Below are 18577 nucleotides of genomic sequence, written 5' to 3'. Positions count from 1 at the left end.
AATAGTTCTAGTGAGGAAGATGATGACAGTTATAACAGTGATCGATCAAATGAAAATGATCCTAAGTATACGGCTGCCTTTCAAACACCCTTGGAGGATGTAGAAGTTGACATGAGGTTGTATAAAGCTATTGTAGATTTTGAGTAATTAAACACTTACACAACACAAGAATCGACGACCCGGGTTTGCATCGGTCCAAGATATCCGGTAACTTGTCCCGACACCACATGGTCATCTCCCACAACAGTCTTCTACACGGGAAGGCTTGGAAGGTTACCCCGAGGAGTATCGATTACACTTGGATTGAGACATCCGGTGTTAATAGATGAAGAACGGAGCCAGCCGGAGATAATACAGGAAACGACAGCCGGAAATAATACGGGGAAATAGGAGGAGAGTATTAATAATTCGGGTGCAAGGGTAACATAGTAATTTTGCTTATTTTTAACGAGTCAATGATAAGTCAATTGACGATAGGAGTCAGAAGAACCCTCCGGAGAAATACAGGTGCGCAATATGCGCAAATTAGTTTTTAGTGGCTATTCCGTGTCCCGACGATATATCCCAGGGAGTCAAATTGGAATTTTCTCATATATATATATATATAAAAAGGATCCAATACAATAATCCCTAATCGTACATTACGTACGCAACTCGTAGACCCGTCGATTTCAAATAAAACGCGGTGGCAATACTGTAATTTTCATCAGATCTTATTCGCTGCTCGCATCGATTCCGTCCACCTTCACCATGACCGTTCAGCAATCCGTCACCATCCAATGATTCTGTCCACAGTCCACCATCCAACGATTCTGTCCACCATACACCATCTTCCTCCGTCACGACCTGTAGGTCAGTTGATAAAATTGACCAATTGAACTTGAAATTGTTGAACTAATTGACCAATTAAACTTTGAAATTGGTCCAATTAATCATCAATTTGAAGTTTCAGTTGATCAATTTTGAGTTTTGAGTGATGGATTTTAACTGAACGTTTAAAGTTTTAAGCGCCATTTGCAGAAACCAGTTGCAGACGTTCCATATTTTGTTCATATGATCGATCGATGTTCAAATTCACGGTCGATTGATAATTGTTTGATGATTACGAGATTAGATGAAATGATTTTAGTGTTCAATTTCATGTTACAGGTATTTAATTTTTTTTTGCTAGTTTAGATATTTTGTTTAGAAGTTCTGTTTAGAAGTTCAGAACTTCTAAACCTTTTTGAACACCCAGAACTTCTTAGAACGTATTAGAACGTTTAAAGATGTTCGTTTTTTTTAACACCCAGAACTTCATTGAATGTATTAGAACGTTTAAAGATGTTCATTTTTTGTCAAAACGTTTAAAGATGTTCTTCTTTAGTCAGAACGTTTAAAAGTCTTCACTTTTGTTTCAGAACGTTTAAACATAATATTTTGAACCCTAATCAGAGCTCAACTGAGTGCATTATTTATGCAATTCCATAATCGATTGATATTTTTGTTAGAACTTCTAAACTTGAACGTTTAAAGATATTCGTTTTTTGTCAAAATGTTTAAATGTACAGTGTCTTCAGTTTTGTTTAACATCCAAAATAAGTTGCAACTGTAAATTGAAGGCTCAAATTTGTATGATTAAGCGAAAAATTGAAGAACTAAACAGCAATCATTTGTTTAATTGTAAAAAAAAGTTGACCGATTGTGTTTAAAGTTTATTTGCAGGTAACGAACATTTTTAAGTTTAGATAACTCAATTTAGTTTGATGTCAATCTGTAGATTAGTTTGATATGGATCGACGTTTGAATTATATTGATATGGATGGACGTCCGATGAATCAATTGATGAATTAGATCGTAGAATTAGATTTAGGTTATTTAAAATTATGCCACCGCGTAAAAATTTAATCGACGTTTATAAAGCTCGCGTACCTATTGTACGATAACTGATTATTGTACAATAACCCACCCCTATATATATATATATATATTGAAGGTTTGTATATGATATTGTTATATTTGATATATATTATAGCACATACCTAATACTTGACAGTTAAATGGGTAGTGGACGTTGGTCCATGTACGTGAGCTATTGATACCGAAATGTAAACACTTACCCGTATTAAGAAAATGTTGTTGTGGTGGTGGTGCTTGTGGGTGTAGTAACCAAATCAACAAAATAATTTGTTATAGAAGATATGATGAAGTTGACAAAGGGTTCACGAGAGAGATTCTTTAGACTTTCCGGTCTTCAAATATCATTTTATAATATTATATATATATATAGGGAAAGTATATGTTAGAATCCTCCTCCAGTTGTAAAAACCCTGGAAACCCAAATATATGGTTGTGATTGTACCATGTGTTCACTTGATATATTTATTAGTTGTTTCATTAAAGGGGATATGGTTGTGATTGTGCCATGTGTTCACTTGATTTTATTAGTTGTTTCATTAAACGGGTAGTTTAGTCTTTTTACCCACTCAATGTTTTTCCGTTTTATTGGACTTCATGTAGTCACATCATCAGTATTCATTAGAGGGTTATACCATATTTTCTTTTCTTATGTTCATCATTTTTCCTACTTCTCTCTTTATATCTTCATCTCTTTTCATTATCCTCTTCGATTTTACAATTAGTCAGACATGTCTTCCAAAGCAAAGCGAGTGTTATATTTTTCCCATTTTTCTCCTTCAAAGAAACAACATCAAGTTGCCCCATACAATTCTTCTGATCTTCAATCTTCAATCCATGTTTTTGCTCATCCACCACTTGACCTGTCTGTGTCAGTTGATGTTGTTCCAGTTGTTGAATATGTTAATCAGACATCCGAGTCGGTCACCGCACTCACCCATCAAGAGGCTTCTCATGTTTCTGATCAAGTTACAGTTTCGGTTATATCTATTCCTCCTCCGGCCACTGAAGACTTAACAATAACAAATGAGATTCCTCCTATTCGTGAAGATTTTGGTTTTTGCGTGTTGTGTGATGCTCCCTACCCATATCCAAGTTTGAATGGTGAGGATTTTTTTGTTATGGCAGTGGGCTTGACTCAGTCCAGTTCGTTATAACCAATGGGGTGATTACAGTCTTGATGAATCACCTTAATTTTATTTGTTTAGTAGCATTTCATTTTATTAGTTGGCTATGTGTTTTCTTTTACTATAATTTTAGTTGTGTATTTGTATGTGTAATCTTGAACTCTTTTTGTTATTAATATAATCTTAATGTGGGTAAAGTTAAAATACAAAGTGAGACAAAAATGAGAAGTGTGAGAAGGATTTATGAACACACAAAAATTCTTTAAAAATAAATACAAAAAAACAATAAAAAATCATAACTCAAAATATAAATAAAAATCGAAAAAAAATAAAAAAAATAAAATGTTTCCGCCATCATTTCGTTCAAAAAATACAAAATTTTAATAAAAGACACAATGCTAAGATTAAAGACACAATGACGAAAATAAACAAAAGACACAATAAATCGCAAAATTTAACACAATGCTGAACAAAATATAGCACAATGTTGAGTAATATAACACAATATAAAGAAAAAAAAACACAATATCAAAGAATAAAGACACAATCAATGACGAAATAAACACAAAACACAATTATAAACAAAAATACACAACGACTTTTTCACTTACCATTGTGCGTTAACGAGAAAGACTTTCTCGGTGGAAACATTTTTGTGTTTTTACTTTTTCGTTTTTTTTAATTAAATTTTGAGTTATGATTTTTTTATTTATTTTTTAAATTTTTTTAGTGGGTTTTTTGTGTGGCTATAAATCCTTCTTATTCTTCTCATTTTTATTCCCTTTTGTAGAATAACTTGACCCTCTTAATGTTTGTCAACCAATATCTATCCATCAAGATTAAGGTTTTTACAACTAGAGTGGGTTTTCATTATAACCCTACACTATATATATATATATATATATATATATATATATATATATTTGAAAAGCAACTTCTCTTGTCTCACACAAGTAACTATGGCTCAACGTACAATTACTTACGCATGATGTATAAGCACTTGATGCTGCATCTACCACCGACAAACCATACAATCCATTCTTTCCATATGTGCTTCCTTCCTTTTCACAACAAACAAATAAAAGAGGACGATGACAACGCAGTCCACGAAGCCACTCAGCTGTGATTTACCATAGCCCTAGATCATAGTTTCTACATGACAATTCACTTCTGATGAAGGCGAATTCAATCGAACATCGGACCTATGGTTATGTGAAAGTTAATATATTGAGTTCACACATTTGGACCCTAATTACACACATATATTGGTCTCATTACTGTCAATCTTAAAACTGTAATGGAGTTGGAAAAAATAAACTTTAGGGATGTTTGATGATAATCGGTTTTTACATTCATGTCAGTTTAAACTTGTTTATTCTAATATTTTCATTGGTGATTAGTTAAGTCAAATGCTGTAAAGGCTAGAGATAATTGAACATACAATAACTCAAAAAAGTAGCAGAAAGAATTGTTCAAGATTTTATTAAATTCACACAGATTAATGTATTATGCAATTGTCACGCTTCCTGTCATTTTCGGTATGTTTTTAATTTGTTTGCATGCGTAGGATTAAAATATTGAATCATAGTCATATAATCGACTTGCTTTTCAATTCAGGGTTTTGGAGTTATTCTTGAACTAATCACCCCAATTTAGACATAGCGTAGTAACATCCTTAATCTTAAATAAATTCCTTTGTTGATCAATTCACTCCAATCTAAAGAAGACGTCACTGTCAGGTGAGTAAATTGACCCGTTTCTGGAATGCAACCTAGGTGTTTGCTAAAATGTTTCAATGAATTTAGCCATTTCATTTTCAAAACAGATGTTATTTTGGATATGAGTAAGTGAATAAAACATATTTCTTACATTAGTCAAAAAAACGTCTCCCCATTAGGTGTTATTTGGATCTCGTAAGCTACATAAATGAAGGGAACTTGGGATTCTTGAACACGTTGTACTTGGTTTTGCTTGGTTTTTTTAGGATTTACATCGTTGGGTACGTTAATTCTTCTTTTTATCATATTGTGTACGTTAGCCCTTGGGCTGCAATGATCCTTTACCGGATTTGCGTTGCGTTTGGTTGTATTGGTATAAAAAAACAAATGTTTTAATTATCCATGTATATTTCTAGATGGCCATTTGTTTTGAAGAGTCTTAAAGCTAGCATTATGGCAAGAGCAATAGGTGATAGTTAATTTAATATTGATATAGCACAAGAGTTTTGAAAGGTTTTTCAAACTTTTCTAATTCTAGAGAAGTTTTTCGAGAAGTTTTTTTATTTAGACAACAAAAGAGGTAATTTTGTAGTTTTGAACAATACAATTGGATAAAAGAAATAGTCTTTTGAATAAAGTTGATGCCAACCTAAAACCCTTAAATAGATGCCAAAATACTTTACTTGCAAAGTTTCAACGCTATCTATGCAAGCAAAATTTGATGTAGTTATGGTGATTGAAATGCTTGGTCTGATTTAAAAATGCATATTCACAATTTGTATAACTTTAAGGAATAAGTTATAAGTTATACCTTATACACTTACAAAACCTAATTTCCCAAGCATCTTATAACTAACTAACAGCCTATAAGTTATAAGGTATAAGGAGCTAAAATAAGGAATCTCAAACACCCCAAAAGTCCATCTAGATAGTGTGTGTGTGTGTGTGTGTGAAGGATGCGAGAAATACTTATCCTTCTTGTTTTAAAAGCTTGCCACGTCATCTCTAAATTTTTGTTAAATCACTACACAAGGTCAAGAGGAGGCCACCAAACGATGATTAGCCCCTTTGGGTACTATGTTGTTAACTAATTTAAATATTTATTATTTTATTATTTTATTAGGTTATTGACTCATGTATGACACGGGTGAAAATATATAAATTGTCAACTAACTAATATATATAATTTCAAACGACAAGAAATCTTTTAATCTGTTTTTTTTTTAAACAGATTTCTTGTATTCATGTACGATTTCTTGTCTTTTAATCCTTTAATGTGTATTCATCAAGTAAATTGATATATAATTCATATTGATACGGAAAAAAAAATATATGAGCATATAATTAATTTTGAGAAGGAATATATAAACGTATTATATGGTAGAACAAATTATACATTACACAAAATGCAAAATAAGAATTACATGTTAAAGATTTAATAAATCTCTAACTCTTTATAGTAGTCCCCTTATTAATGATGATATCGTTTAGCATATTATGTCCCCTATTTTTATATTTGTTTATGATCATCCATTTGCATGACCTGATGATTCCAAGATTTAATAAATCTCTAACTCTTTATAGTAGTCCCCTTATTAATGATGATATCGTTTAGCATATTATGTCCCCTATTTTTATATTTGTTTATGATCATCCATTTGCATGACCTGATGATTCCTATGATAACATGCTCCAAAACTACAATGACAGATGTAAATGATATTAAATTTGTGAAAGAAAAGTGAGTTATCAATATTTGGTTTTAATGATTATTGTAATTCTCCATCTTAAACGGGTTTGCCCCTCTTTTGCTGAATACAAACCAACCATGTTGTAAAATTGTTGCAACATGAAGAGATTATTACAAATAAGTAGCTATTAAACAAACATGTAAGGTCTTTGTCAAAACTCGTTCATACCCAAACCAAGATGCCCATTTTATAAAAAGATTTGTTTTGTCCAAAGTCTAAATCACCATTTTTAAGAAGATCTTGTTGTGACCCAAACCCATTATAACCCGAACCCAAATGACCATTTTTAAAATAGACCATTTCTGGTATGAAACAAAAAAAAGCTATTTTCAAAAGACCCATTGCAACGAAACCCATGATGACCTAACTGGCTAACTCATTCGGGCATTTTAACCATTCTGACATCCATTATAGTAACATTATCCATAAACTCTAAAGCATGAAGATATATCACCTTGTACAACTAGCCTTATGCTTCAATCATATCATCTCATGAAGCTACTCTGACTTCGATTTTGTGCGCTTTACAACAATGCAAGTGAGGTTTCATGCTTACAAACATAGTCCTAAGCTTCAGCCGCATCCAAATATCTTCTTTGTGACATTTACAAAAAAAAATTAAAAAAAACAAAATAAAATGAAATATTTGACCATACAGTCACACTATTGTTATCTGGAAACAATAAACGTTTGATAATATGAAGTGAAACTACTAATTTTAATATGAAGTATAAAATTACAAATAAAATTACAAATATTGTATATAAAGTAATATTCAGAGATTTACGAATTTTAACCTATTATTTTCATATTGTGTAATTTATTCTATCATATATTATATTTTATATATGTTGAACATAGTTTTTATATTTCTTATTGTGTTATTATTTAAATATATTTATTTATTTTAATCAGTGTTCTACACGGGTACCTATTATAGAATATATAACAACACATACAATTGACACATGTTACATGAAAGGCTTAAGTAATAAAACTTACCATATTATTTCAGTTCATTTATTCTAGAGCTCATCAACAAACATGACACGTCAATTTTCATTAAAAACTAATCCATAGATATTATCAATATTTTTAAGTTAACAAAATGAGTTTACAACCAGCTGAGCAAATGCCTATAAAGTTGTCATACTCAGTGATTTTTTGCGAGTAGTGTTCTGTTTAATTGCATTTTTGCAAATATTGCTACACGCAGATAAATACAAAGGGTAAACTTGTTATTGTTTTTTATAACTCAACAGACATGTCGAATTTTCATTCAAACCTATGAATTTAGCTACAAGCTTTTGTGAAGGCCTATGCTTTCTATAATCATACCATAAAAAATATGAAAATATCAAGCAAACGCTTTTACACCAAAAATTAAAAATATAATAGAATGATTTCTTTCATTTCATATGAATGTACCTGCAAAAAACATGAATAAAACATATTAACCTTAAAGTCATTGTACATATAACAATTATTGTTCATAGTTCACAGAAGATTTAAAATGCCGTAGGGTGAATGTAGTAATTATTATTTATAATAGTTGAAAGTATCGTATAAAGAAAGCTTAAATATTGAATTAATGATTGCTACCAGATTTGATATTAATAAATACAATTAATCCGAAATTGTAGGTTTCAATATGTTGAATAATTTTAGGAAAGCGAAATTATGGGAATAAACTGAAACAAAATTTTTTTATATAAAATTTGAATTCTTTCCTTAATAGTTTTAATTCAAAATTTGAATAGATCATGTTACAATATTATTATGATAATAATAATAATAATAATAATAATAATAATAATAATAATAGGAATCAATCCGTAGATTGTTGTTATGTGTCATTTAATGCTGAAACAGTAACTAATTAATATTAATACTTTAAAGCTCACTTAATGGTTTTCAAAAACTAAAAAACCAAAATTTGTGGCTTTTGATTTGGTATGATTCCAAAACTGATCCGTAGACACTCATATAAAACTATCATTATTGTATAAGTTGATTGGTTTATCGTTAATCTATTTCAAAATTGCAGTCCAATTTAACTTCTATTAGTCAAATTTATTACATTTTTAAATATGTTATATTTTAGCTACAAAACTTAAATAAGAATATTAAGAATTAAACAAAACTCATAACCCTAACTCCATAAAGCTTGAAGCTTTCAATAATATATTTTAGAAAAACCCAAAAAACAATAAAAATGCATACAAACATATATGTGTATTCAACAAAAACTGCAGATTATAAAAATAAACCTTAATTTCATAAATCAAATCACAATCTACATGATCAAAAAATTATACTCATAAACTCAAAAAATAGTTCATGTTAAAGAGATGATATAATAATTACCATAAATATATATATATATATATATATATACAATATCAAATTTAGAAAACCTATAATTACCTTTTGTCGAAACTTCATTCCAGTTGAAACCTGAGAAGAAAATAAAAAGTTAGTATTCAAGATTTAGTCAGTAATCGATTTAACCATCAAACAAAAAATTAGGGTTCACAAATAATGAACAATGTGACTACATATGGATCTGTGTTTGAATACTTTAAACATTAAATTGATTGATATTGAAATTAAGCGCTGAATCGATAAGTAAAACACTAAATCAATTAATAGATTTGGATTCAAATTAAAACCTTTAACCAACAACCGATTATACACTATAGCGATTAAGAGTGATAATACCTTTAATCGAGCGAATATTGGAAAGCAGAAATGACGGTATAGAATGAAGATTGGAATAGAGAGAATGAGGATTAGATTATGGTTATGTTTAATTGGATGGTGTTATGAGATATGGAATTAAAAAAAAAGGAATGGTGAATGTAATGGGTTGGGATTTAATAAATGGGTCCATGTCATTATTTTGAATGTAATGTAATTTAATTTTGAATTATTTAATTATCAAGAAAATTTATAAAGTGATTGGTATTTATGGAAATAATAGGGATTAGCCAATAAAAAGAGTCAATTTGTTGAAAAACTCTATTGTTTTAATATATATATATATATATATATATATATAGGGAAATGATCATGAGAGAACTCCATTTTATGAAGAAAACTAATAATGAAGTATTTTTTATTTGATTAAAAAAATATTTTTAAATTTTTTTTTCTTTCATCCTTCTTATATGTTGTTATTCTTCACCACAAAAAAATATAACACTAAAAAAAATTTAAAAAAATAAAAAAAATTAACGAGTAATGCATATATGCAATACACCGACTTTTTTTTATAATGCATATGTGTAATAATGTACATTTTGATATTTGAAATAGTGTTGAATAGCATATATATAGTTGTTGTATTGTTTGTTTGCAATAGTGTTATATTATATACAAAGATTAAAAAAAATCGATATAGTGCATATGTGCATTAGTGTTGTATTACATATATGCGATAATGTGTTTTGCATACAATTATTAGTGTCGTATTTGCATATATTCAATAATGTGTATTGGATAATGCAATTGTGTTGTATTATATGCAATAAAACACTATTGTATATATGCAATAGGCATTAGTGCACATATGCACTACAGTACTACACCGACAAGTTTTTTTTTTTTTTAGCGTCAATATCATCTTATTAGAATGAGGAAATAAAAAAATCACAAAATATTTTTTTTTTAAATAGTTAAAAATAATTCTTTACTAGTTCTCTCTTTAAGAGGAGTTCTCTCTAAATCCCACCCATATACATATATATATATATATATATATATATATATATATTTACTGTTGATGAAGAACATTTGATGCGCTAGGAGACGAGTGAGAAATATGAAGAGCATAAAACAAAAAAACTAATTTAAATATCTATTATTATATTTACTGTTGATTAAATGCATGCTTCAAAAGAAGTGATATAGGTTATTAGATGTAGACGTAAAAAAAAACGGTTTCAGACCTGAACCGGTGGACCTGACCCGGAACCGGTTCCAGGTCATACCTGGTGGATCTAATACCCGGTTTGGGTATTTATATGCCCAAAAGTCCTACCCGGTTCCGGATATTATGTCTCAAAACGGGTCGTAGCCGGTTCCGACCCGGAATAACCGGTTCCGCCGGGTTTTAGGCATTAAATGTTGCTGCAGGTAAAAAATAACCGTTGGAACCGGTTCCATAGTCGTTGAAACCGGTTCCAATGGTAATATAACCGTTTTATAGCCGTTGGAATCGGTTTTTGATGTCCTAAAACCATATAAATTGATTTGTTTTCCATTATTTACCACTAAACTCAAAAACACTAAAAATACTTCTCGGTTCCAAACCAGTTCCGGTTTCTATCCGGAATAACCGGTTCCGCCAGGTTTTAGGCATTAAATGTTGCTGCAGGTCAAAAAAAAATAGTCGTTGGAATCGGTTCCAACGGTAATATAGCCGTTTTATAGCCGTTGAAACCGGTTTTTGATGTCCTAAAACCATATAAATTGATTTGTTACCCATTATTTTACCACCAAACTCAAAAACACTAAAAATACTTCTCGATTTACACTCATTTTACAACCCCGACCAACCTACGCCTCTCACTTCCACCACTTTTTAGTTGTTACTATGGAAAGCACCAAAAAATCTAACAACAAGACTAGCAAGAAGGCTACTACATCTGTTTTTATTGACCCGGTTCGTGTTGAAGAAGACCTCGAAGTTGTGGAGGTCCTCGCGCATACCCGCAACGAAGATGTATGGAAGAATTGGGATTTGGTTAAGTTGACCAATGGTGACGTTAAGGATCGTTGCAAATTTTGTGGCACTTTCTTAAAGCACGATTCTAACTTGACTTTAAAAAAACACAACGACAATAAATTTTGCAAGGCCTTGAAAATAGTTCCCGCAACCGACCAAGACGAGTTGGGTCAAGATGGTACACTCTATCTTTACAACATGAGCCGGGTTCATGATAGAATGACAAAGTTCTTTATTCAACAATGTTTGTCGTTTAACCACTTGGACAACCCCGAGTTGATGGCCATGATTCAAGAAACTCTAAAACCCCGATACACACATGTAAGTCGTACTACCCTTAGGCGTCATTGTATCAAATTGTGGGAGTGTGCAAAAAGAGATTTAATCGACTTTTTTCAAACTTTACAATCAATAGTGAGTTTAACTAGTGATGTTTGATCGGCACCACACGGGTTACCGGAATCATACATTTTTGTCACCACTCATTGGGTTGATCCGATGTCTTAGCAATTGATGAAACGCACCATCGCTTTTGAAAACTTCTCGTACCCACATACCACCGATAAATTGTTTATGGATGAGGTAATAACGACTTATAACTTGAAAAAGAAATATTTTCGATGTCGTTTAATAACGCCTCAAACAATTTAAAGGCGGCGGAAACATTTATCATAGAATATTCACCACCTTGTTTTGGGAATTTTTTCATGTTCGATGTGTTGCACATATTATCAATTTGTTGTTCAATAAGGTCTCGGAAATGAAAACATGGTACTCGGTTTGACTTGCTTTAGATATATGTTACAAAATGTTTTCAAAAGTGGTAAAAGAAGGTATATTTAATATAAAAACTATTGCAAATCGGTTGAAATAAAATATTTGGGGCTGAATTGGGACGTTCTGTTGGAATCCAACTTGTTATATGCTCAAGTGTGCTTTAGCCCAACGGGAAACATTGCAAAGTTTTCATAACAATCTTGTTGATCGGTGCAAAGCCGATTTGCTTCCCGACGGTATTTGGGTCAATGTCGGTTATTTGTTGGAGTATCTTGATGTTTTCAAAAGTGCAACAACTAAGTTATCGGGGGTTTATTATCCTACTAGTTGTTGGGTGTTACAAGAATTGTACAACATCTCCATGAATTTGAGAGAGTTTGAGGAGAAGAACGAATTTTTCAATCATATTGTTAAGGTAATTAAGGAAAAGTTCCTAAAATATTATGAAGACACACCACCAGTGTTTACTTGTGCTGCCGCTTTAAACCCTTATTGGAATGTTAACAGGGTTGAGGCATTGATCGAGGAAATATTTGACAACATGGGTATGCATGAAATCAACCCGAAGTTATCAACGGAAGCGAAGGACAATTTTAACAAATACCTTCAAGAACTTTATGATCATTATTTTCAACTTTATGGTCCAAGTTCAAGGTTGTCTTTTGGGATGTAAACAACAAAAAGTAATTCGTGCAAAGACAAGCTTATAAATTTGATGAATGTTGTTCGTGAGTCGGCGGCTAAGCGGCAAAGGGGAAACACACCAACAAGTGAACTTGGTCGATATAGTGGGGCAAACTATGTTGAGGGTTCAACGGTCGATGAAATTCGCAGCATTGATATTTTGGCTTGGTGGAAGGAAAGCAAAACGAATTTCCTATTCTATCTGCCATGGCTCGTGACTTAATTGTCGTCCAAGCTTCAACGGTAGTTTCGAAATCGGTTTTTCTCTTAGTGGCAGGGTATTATCAATGTGAAGAACAAAACTAACTCCTGAGTCTCTAGAGGTGTGCATTTGCCTAAAGAATCATTTATATGCGATGGATCGTATACAACACAATGCAAACTTTGAAGACGAAATATCACTAGAGCGTCCAAGTCATGATGAGGAGATGGAATAATAGCTTTCTTCCGGGATATTGGGTGGTGAAGAAGACGAAAACTAAGAAGAAGAGTTTGATGCCTTGTAATTTTTATTTGCTTTAGTAACTTAATTTGTAACACGAGCCAATCGATCAAATTTCAAGTAATTTTTAGTTTTGCTTTGTTTATTATTAGTCATGTTTTATTATTCTTTCACTTGATTACAACAACGACGAACACTTTATTATAAAACACAACATATTACAAACATTATTAAACATAACAATATTAAAACCATAACAACTCAAACAAGGTTCGTCGTTTTAATCCCATGCTCTACAACAATTAAGCATTGTTACCGGCAGCGGTAGGTACTTGAGTTGTAGAGCCGGACAACTCTCTCGCTTTCGCTTTCTTGGCATCCAAACTTTTTTTTCACGGCAATACCAATTGGTATGCTTTCGTAGCGTGGAGTTCGACCCCGCTTTTAGAAATTTGGAACAATATTTGCACCATGCCATCTCTTGTGACTTGGTCATGACAAATAAATCATAATACACCCAAACCTCGGGGCATCGTGGGGTGTCGATGACCATAACAACATTGTCATTGATTGCCATTGATTGCTGGTTTAAGCTTAATTGTGATGTAAAGTGTGTTTTAGAGTTTTAAAAGTGGTTTAACAAGTTCTACACACCATCTAGCTATTTATAGTATGTGTGTAAGGTATATATGGTAAATACCGGTTCCAACGGTCCAAACACGGCTATATAGCCGTTGGAACCGGTTCCTAACGGCCATAACTGTTTAAATTTCAAAAACCCGGTGTACCCGGTTTTTGGGTATAAACCAGACCCAGTTCGTACCCTAACCGGTTCCACTGGATTCCCATATTATTCCACCGGGTCGGGTTCGGTTCATACCCGGTTCTTGACTGGAACTAGTCTATTTTGTACCCGATCTGAAAAATAACCGGTTCCTACCCGGTTCCGGTTATTAAAAATACCCGATTTGTGCACGTCTAATTTAGATGTCTACTTCATCGTGAAAATTGTCAGAATGACCTCTTTTGATGTCGATAGAGAAATCTAAAATAGCCTATTTAAAAAAATGAAAAAAACCCTATAAATTTCGTATAGGATTCCACATTAGGAATTTATCCGACGAGGTTCAAAATGATTTGATTTTCGTTGGCTTCGTCAAATTTTAAATAATCTCGTCTTCCCCGGGCATATTTTAGGAAATCCCGTCTACTTTGTCCGAGAATTTTTTTTGTCATTTTCTTTAACACTATTTCTTGCACTTCTCAGTTTCTCTCCATCATCCTCACCATCTTCCTTAAAGAAAAACCCTCTAACCATGTAAATTGGATTGAGCTTCGACGATGTTTGAATCGTTTCGGCAAGCACAAATCAAATCCAATGGACAAATTATCGGGAATTAGTTTGTGCTCGCTGAAAACGGTTCAAACGTCACCCAAGCCCATTCCGGTGTACATGGTTGGAGATTTTTGAAGGAAGATGAAGTGAAATTAAGAAGAAAGATGTGAGAAAAGAGAGAAATAGTGTTAAAAAGGAAATGACATTTTTTCCCCTAAAAATGAACAAAGCATACGGAATCTCCTAAAATTTGGTCGGGAAAGACGGGATTACTTAAAATTTGGACGAAACCGACAAGAATAAAACCATTTTGAATCTCGTCTGATCGATTCCCAGTGTGACGCCCCATACGAGATTAGGAAGGTTATTTCCAATTAAAATAAATTGGCCTATTTTGGATTTCTTTTTTAAAAAAGTTCATTTTTGAAAATTTCCCCATTGAACTTGCAAATCTCATCATCATCAACATCATCATACTTAGTATATCCCACCAATAGCAAAGCTATGGTAGGGTCTAAAAAAGGTAAAATGTAAACAGTCTTACCTCTACCCCATATGGATATATACAAATCGAAAGTTTAAAAAATCGAAAGGGTAAAATGTAGACAGTCTTACCTCTACCCCATAGGGATATATGCAGACAGTCTTTAAATTGTGTGTGATCAAAGTTTAAAAATCAAAATATTAAAATGATAGCATACATGTAGATTGTAACTTCAGAAAATGTGCTTTTTTTCTAATTCTCCAACCATATGCTACTTTATTGTAGCAATTTGTTCCAAAATTTTACTTTCTTTTATTTAAAACTATATAATTATGCTATTAATTTTTATTACATAGATAAGGTTCGAATAATAGATGTAGCCATGATCGAGATGTAAAATAAAATTATTGCATGACTCCCCGATTGAAAAGACATGGTTCTATCATTGTGTATACGTGGCGTGGTAGTGATACGAAGAAATAATTCTTACATTTTAGTTAAACGTCTATTTGGTCAAATCACGAACATAAATGGTAAGGCAATATATAGTGGGGCGAGAAAACAATTATTTTAGGAACACCCCCCCCCCCTCCCCGCGGCGATAATAGGGGCGATAGGGGGGATGAATATTTGTCGCCGGTGTTTATTATTATTTTAAACATTTGATCGTTGCCAAAGGTCTTAAATTAAGAAAACAAAAAACAAAAAAATAACAATATATACACACACACACACACATATACCTCTTCTTCTCCAACTTCATCTCCATTTCATACAAAAATACACTATTTTCTTCAAAAACAAACATACAAACATGATTACTAGTGTAACATCCCCAAAATTTCAATCCAAAATTAACAAACTAATAAAGATAAAGAACCAAGAAATATTTTCAAGATAAATAATAATAAAATGAGATAAGGAAATAAAACAATTCCATGTTAAGAAAATATGAAAGTTCCCCCACATGGAGAGATTGAAAAAAGTGGAACCATTCCACATAGGTTAAAATTAGAAAGATAAAATGCATCACATATGAAAAGTAAGAAAAATTTAGAAGCTCTTTATAAGAAAACGAATTTCTATAGTAATATTCTTTTATGCCTAGCATGTACCCAGTGGTCCTAACGGAGGGTGCAAAGCACCCGACGCGCACATGCACGGGCTCTGGCGAAGGGCGATAGTCGCAATGTGGCGCTTTGATGACGCATTTTGCACTTCGCACGCTCGCATCACCACGAGCCGCTTGAGAGCCGCCTTATTGTTTTTGGAAAATGGAAGAAATATCAAGAACTGAAAAGTTATCAAAGACAAAGGACTAAAAATGAAAAATCTGAATTCTTGATTTTTCGCGCTATGCGAACAGACAAGAAATTGATTCTTCACGCGATGCGAAGCACAAAACGCAGAACCCAAGAAAGTACGCTTTCTCGCTAAGCGAGGAACCAACCCAGGTTTGCTTCGCGCTACGCGAAGTGCCCATTATGCATGGATGACAAGCGTGGACACGTCGCATCACTTGTCAGACCACGTGCCGCCATGTGGCACCCCTATGGTGACTCAACAATATTAAGTCGGTTCGCGCAGCGCGAAGGGATTGATGCATGTTTCTTCGTGCGACGTAAAGCAACACAAAAGTTGTTATAAATAAGATGGTTCACGGGGTATCCCTCCATACACCAAAATTCCTTCACTTTCACATACTTTACCTCGTTTTGTGTGCATAGTCTTGTAGTACGTGCCAAGATCCTAAGTTCTGACGGTTTAAGCCTCGATACGCGATATAGAGTAGAAATGATGCTCGATCAATTTTAGATATCTAACTCCAAATACCCGTGTGAGGTAGGGGTTTTGTCTAAGTTATTATTTTATTATTATAAATGGTTTAGACCATAGCCGGGGTCTAGCCTGAACCTTGATTACAATTAAGTGTAATATAATTTTTCATAAGCAAAGGTTATAGTTAAAATATATTTCTTCTTGATTAAGAAACGTAAGCATGTACATACAATGGGTATAGTCAAAATAATATTTCTTGGTGATTAAGAAATATAATATTTTATATACATAGGTTATAGTTAAATGGATGTTTCTTCTTGAAGAAGAAACTCAGTATAGATGTTTCTTCATAAAGAAGAAACGTAGTATATAATTGATATATAAACAAAAGGACTAAAGGTCTAAATGTTTTATATAAACAAATGATTTTATCAAGGTTAAAGCTATACATAACACACTAAAGGTCTCAAGCTAGATCATTGATCTAGTTATTTATACAAAAGTTATTCTCGTACTATAGGTTCGATGTAACAAATCAAGAAACAGAAATCAGTATCAGAAACTAATCAGCCCTAAACGTTTACAAACTCTTTAAGATTCAGAATGTTTGCATATGATCTATGAATCCTTAAAGCCTTGTGTTACAATAATAAGATACGGACAATCTGATTAAAAGTATACATGTGTCTGGATCCATTCATACATGGTGACTCGGAGTTCCCTGAGGGCATGCATATCATCAAACATGCATCTGGAAGCTTACAGGACTGTTAAGATAAATGATATTGGGTATATAATTAATTGTATACGTACTTAGGGTAGTTTTATCCCAATTGAGTTGGTTTCCTAATGAGTGGTCACAAATGTATTATTGTTGAATTCACAAAGGTATTGAAAAGATTTTACAACTGTCAGCGTCATTCACCAGCTGTGTGCTGACGCATTTTCTCACCCATTTTACAAGAATTCAGAAAGGTTAGAACAGACAAGCAAGACAGAATAAAAGATTGGAGATATAGTCATTAGATGATATCTGATGACTCAGATATTTTATTCAAAATAATATAAAGAAATATGTTTTCTTAAGACAAGTATTTGAATTATTAAATGAGTGTATTTAACTCCTGAGTTTTTAATATAATAATATATTATTCAAATACTTCCGCTAAAAAGAATATATTTTCTCAAACAGGCTTTGTAAACATTAAATGGGTATTTTAACCCAACAATTTTTAAATGAATATTTATTTTTAAAGACTTCCGGTAAAACAAACTCGCAAATATGATACATTTACAAAACAAATATCAACTAACATGTGTTACATCTAGGCCTTAAGTCGGGGTGTGACAACTAGAAACAACCCGAACCAACGATTCCCTTCTTTCGGACAATATCATGGTTCGCAAAACCAACCGAACCAACCGAGCGTAAACATTCAATGGTTCCCGAACACCGGAAAACCAACCGAACCTAAACTATCTGTGTCCTTTTCCCGACCCGAACTTAAACATGTATGCCAACTTTCCCAGCCCCCAAAACCCAATGCCGATGTTCAGGTCTAGCCAACCGAAGCCAGTGACGGTGCCAGAGACTTAAACAAAACGGGCTTCTGGTTCAAGCTAAAAGACGACCCGTAAATACAAAAAGAAGCAACCAGGAGAGCCGATTTCGCCTCGTGATCCATACAAGCAATGGACGGAGAATGAGGAACTAGCTCTCACAAAAGCTTGGATCGCCATTTCGGAGAATCCCGACGTTGGTAAGTTTTTTAATATTAAGTATTTATATAACTTTATTTAGTGTGTATTAAAAATTATATTAACTGTGAAAATAATTTTAATTTGTAGCTAACT

This window comes from Bidens hawaiensis, unplaced genomic scaffold (assembly GCF_021521415.1).
Source record: "Bidens hawaiensis isolate Kalapana, Puna unplaced genomic scaffold, B.hawaiensis_p1.1 tig00010504_1, whole genome shotgun sequence".
NCBI lineage: Eukaryota > Viridiplantae > Streptophyta > Magnoliopsida > Asterales > Asteraceae > Bidens > Bidens hawaiensis.
The sequence above is the reverse complement of the archived record's forward strand: the minus strand, read 5'-3'. Positions refer to the sequence as shown.